Source organism: Diadema antillarum, unplaced genomic scaffold (genome assembly GCF_040938485.1).
Source record: "Diadema antillarum isolate AM-2024a unplaced genomic scaffold, OU_Dant_1.0 seq00000177_RagTag, whole genome shotgun sequence".
Classification (NCBI taxonomy): Eukaryota; Metazoa; Echinodermata; class Echinoidea; order Diadematoida; family Diadematidae; genus Diadema; species Diadema antillarum.
Window position 1 is genome coordinate 744,790 of NW_027271244.1, and position 5,423 is coordinate 750,212.

The window sequence follows — 5,423 nt, forward strand, 5'->3', positions numbered from 1 at the left end:
GCAATTGCAACCAACTGTATGACAAAAGCACGAAACGTATTATGCGTTCTAATTATCAGGTTTTTGCTACACCGCAGTATGTTCATATACAGAAGTTAACAGATCACTGTCTTTGGTCACGTCATCATTTAGAGCAGATGGTTCATTTGAAATTATTTCTTTACATGCGCAACATTCATGGAGCCTTAACTCATTCTGTCATCATATTAGATTAAAAAAAAAAGACTGCTGGAAGCGATGTAATACAGTCATGTACTGTGAACGCAGCGGATAGCCCAAGCTGGAAGACTAACAAGTAATTAATGATATTTAACTATACTATTTCTCCACACTTTTTACAATTATGTCTTTTTTTAAGTGTATCTGATTATTCATGTTCTTTGAAAAAGATAGAATGACTACAAAAGAAACCCTGAAAAACAAACCGAAATACATGTTGAAGTTAACGATCTATGGTACCCTATGGTGTCACTGTGATGCTGTATGACCGTCACTAACTATAGCTTATCCTGGCAAAAGTAGTCTCTCCTGTCATGGTTTGGCTCAACATTTAGCTTTAAAAAAAAGAGGAAATAATTGCAATTGAAAAATTTGGGTTTGTCTTTTTTTCTCCTGTTGCATGTTGCCATGGTGTTCTGAAATGACCAATATCAAATGCATACGTCCCCACCCGCTTGACTGCGGGTCTGGGGCAATTGCCCCCTAGGTGCCTAGGCAATTAGCCCTGGACCCTTCCCTTGGCCCTAATCCTAATCCTAATCCTGAACCTAATCCTAACCCTAAACCAAAGTCCTAACCCTAAACCTAACCCTAATCCTATCGAATCCGATTTCCTCAATGCTGAGGTTGTTGGTTTGTCTTTTTGTTTTGAATTAGGTGGGACATATTACTACACCTTGAGAACTTAGAGTAAGAAGAAATTGCATAAATGCTCCGTCAGATGATTTATTTTCTGAGTAATAATCAGACTTTCGTGATGATGGGTCACATTCAAGTTTCCGGTTTGAGTTTTCAGGTGACGTTGAAAATTTCGAGCTGCCTTTGAATAGAATTTACTTTCAAAATTGAACTTTTTACTCCCCTTATGTTACACGTTTTTACACGACAAATGCTACTCGACCTTAAAGCTCATTACCAATGCAGCACGGCACATAAACACACACAAAGAGTAACTAACGTTCGTGAAATATTGTCGTTTATCGTAAAACCACGTGATATATAGCAACCCACGAACTGCAAAATAGACCCTACAAAACGATGGAACATTTAAAACTACAAATGTAACGAAAACTTACTAGCATAAGAATGAATAGTTAAAAATAAAATGCAAGTGTGGCACAAACGATTGGTCAGTTAGGCCTATACGGAAACGCTGAACGCAGTTTCTTTTTCAACAAACTTCCCGGAAGGAAAATATATTTCTAGATATGTCTGTTGTGAAAGACACAAAGATGGTGTTGCAATGAGGGAATCTTTACACCATTTTTGTTTTCCCCTTAACTAGAAATAACTTTACGTAAAATATTATGTAGTTATCACATGTTGGAAGCCCCCCTTTTTCCGGGGGTGGGGGGGGGGGGGCAAGTGGTCTGAGGCTTTGCGATTTGTAATGAAAATAGGCACTGTTATGCATCTTTATATCGTAGTTCCTCTCTCCTGCATGCTTGTGTCTGTCGCGATCTGCTAACAATTCACATGGAGTCATATCCAATTCTATATGGTATCATATTTCTATCTCTATCACGTCTATTGTTGCCGTGAAAAAACGCCGATAGCCTGCAGCCATAAAATATAATAAATATATACATATATAACATATATATATATATATATATATATATATATATGCATCCTTTGTTCTTAAGACAAAACTTCATTTCGATGATACATTTTCCCTGTTTCTTTGTTTTGCGAATATTCCTTACAGCTTACTGATTATCACGTGGTAAGTAACTCGTGGATCCGATATCAGCATTTTTGTTTTGTTTGTTTGGTGTTTTTTTTTAGTCAAGGCAAAGGCAATCAGTAAGAAAAAAAAGGCATACGATGGCTTTAGTTTATATGTGCGAAGATAATTGGCCTAGGAAGAAAGTTTAGAAAAGAAATGCGTTGTGCCTTATGCTGGTGACACATCGTGTTTTGAGTATTTTCATAGTGGCTTTAGACTGATGGAAATTTGTTAAGTAAATTGATTCATGAATGATGTAATGGGTCTGAGATTGTCTTCGTTTGTGTGGTAAGAAACGATCTTATAGCAGACTACAAACCTAAATAAAAGATTATTTAAAGTCAATTTTGTCTAATTATTTTCTTTCTTTGTGTGTGTGTATATGTGTATGTGTGTGTGTGTGTTTTGCTGTATGGTTGTATGCGCATTTCTTCCGATCTGTTTTCCAATCATAGTTGCAAACAGGAGAGGAGTGATTACATCTGTCTCGTAGAACTAAAGTCGTCTGCAGTTAGTACTATCTTTCAAGGTCTGGAATATAGCCGACATAAATAGACCAGCACGCTCCCACTAATAAGGCGGCCACGAAAGATGTACGAACAGGGTTAACAAACTTTGTCTCGGTCTGGAAGAGGTAGCGACGGACAAAGCCAAGACATTTGACTTCACACCTCGATTTCATGTAGGCAGCATGTTCCATTTTCTACTTCTCCGCAAACACGTTTAAGCGCAAATATTTCAACACCCTGGAATCGTCTTATACCGCAGAGGGATGGAAAGGATTGGGGGGGGGGGGTGGTGGTGGATAGAGGGAGTTGATGGTGTGTGTGTGGGGGGGGGGGGGGGGGAGGTTCCAGAACAACTTCTGGAACACGACATGCTTCCAATCTTTTGGGACACAAAACTGCATTGCTCATCTCTGTAATATGAAATTAATTGTTGCTCGACTTCTTGACAACAGAAAATATTTGTACAGAATATTGTTACATATTATTCCCACAGGCACTTGCAGCATGAAACCAAATTATACAGGTTTTCTGGTAAACACTTAATCATTGTCCGTACAATACAAAAGGAATTGAAAATGTTTGATGCGTGTCGCATTTTATCAACCCTCAAGGTTAAAGTGGCAATTTCTTGCAAATTGCCCATCAATTCTGAAATTAAAAGCGCTTTGTGGCAATCGCTCTGAATAAAAAAAAAGAAGATACTCCCGGGAACATTTTGTTCTCCTGACTGAAATGATACGTCATTGTCAATTAAAGGTTTAATATTTCATATCAAATCTGCTTTCCTGCGTCTGTCAGTCTGCGTTTCCTTGTCTTTTTGTCTATAATTATAGTATTTTGGGGTGCGCAAAAATCTCCCAGTTTACAAAGGAAAATAACCCGAATCTGTAGGTGGTGCAAAAATATGTTTTGTTGTACACTACAATTTTCCGTGTGCGTATGACTATATAAAAAAAAAAGATAACCGATTCCAAGAAGTTCTTGCTTTTCATTTTGTCATGTCGTATATCTATGTTTGGTAATATTCATTTTGTCTTCTAATCGCCTAAATATTAAAAGACAAATAAATCCGTCTGACGACAATGCTTTCCTGTAGTTTTAAAGAGGAAACAATGCATTCAATACTGAAAAATAATAAGCAGAGTCGTGGAACAGTGAAGGGTTTCACCATGATGAGAGGACAATAGTCCAAAATGTTGATGATAATATATCAATTATAGTTCCACCTAAAATGTCTTCATCTAAAAATACAGACATTTTGTAGTCTTTAGTTACAATTTTTGTAATATTTTCATTGCTATTTTCTAATTGAACTATCTTTGCACATTCATTGGAATTCCTCTTCAAAGACGTGATCCGTCGTGTTTGAATACCACGAGCTGTGTATTTTTACTATCCTATCTTGATATTTCAGCAAAATGTCTCTCATGAGTAGTTAGGCCGCTTTTTGATATGTCTGAAATTATACAGTCATGCCACCACGCACAGAAATGAGGCTGTGTGTGCATGGGCGGATCAAGGAATTCCGTAAAAGGGAGGCGCCTTCACAAAATTAAAGGGGGCTTTTGTTTTAACAAGAACGAAAGAGGGAGCGAACGCCCGGTGGGCCCATTCTGGAACCGCCACTGATGTGTGTGTGTGTGTGTGTGTGTGTGTGTGTGTGTGTTTGTGTGTGTGTGTGTGAGGGGAAGCGGTTGGTTGTTGTTAAATCCTAGATTATTTAGTGTTATACCTTTAAAGCGTTGTTACGCACATGCACTCCAGATTTAACAATATTCAACTAGAATTAACAAGATGTCTGTCTGTTTTATGTTATGTTATGATCCATTTATATATATATTATATATATGTATATATGATATATATGTATATACTAGAGTATGTGTGTGTGTGTGTCTGTTATGAATACATAAAAATATCTATTGTGTGTGTTTGTGTGTATGTGTGTGTGTGTGTGTGTGTGTGTTTCAAACTCACATCGAAAAGAAAGAGAGGGGGATAAAATGTGCAATCTGTGTCGCATGCAGGGGGGGGGGGGAGAGAAACATAATTCTTAACCGCAAGATGAATTCGTAAATGGGCCACGAGCAAAACATCCAAAACACCAATCATTAACAGGAACACACACACACACACACACACACACACACACACACACACACACACATATATATATATATATATGTATATGTATATATATATATATATATATATATATATATATATCGCGTTTGCACAACAAGACAGCTGCTTGGAGAGGTTGCAGAAATAGGAGTGCAGATGTGACAAAGTTCCGAGAAATAGGATCACAATCGCAGGCTATTATTTTCTGCCTGGCTGCCCGGAAACCGGTGCTGTGGATAAAAGAGCAGTATATACTTGACCTACGAACGGGTGTTCAAGTGCTACGAGGTGTTTGTACAGTGCTCTGAAATAAGATATATTTCTGAGAAATGGTGGGAGATGGGAGCGCTACATCACCTAAAGTGCAAAGTGAGGTTTTGTCACTTTTTCTCTTGCGGCTTTTTTTTTTCGCGTGGCGAAGCATCATTTTTCAGATTTTTTTTCTCTTTTTTGTACCGTATTTGACGAAATGAATAAGAGAAGGAAAATGTGCAATGTAATGCTTATTCATACAACCAAGGACGTGATGATATAGTTACCGTGAGAACCAGTTCTGGTGTCGACTTGTGCTTTCCCAAGAGCAGTAGCATGTGATCGGTAGATTATTGTTTCTCTTCTTTTCATTAATGGTAAGGCATGGAATTATAAGTATATCTTTTTGCTACCAAAATAATGTATATCGCCAATGGATTTCTTTTAGAATTATGACATAAATCTCGTAGTCCAAAAGAGGTTTCCTGTGGATGACCCCTTATGACATGTGTTTAGTCATTTGCAGTCCACGTGTTGGCTAAATATTATCAATAGCAGGAAAACCGAGAAATTCCTTCGGAAACCTATCA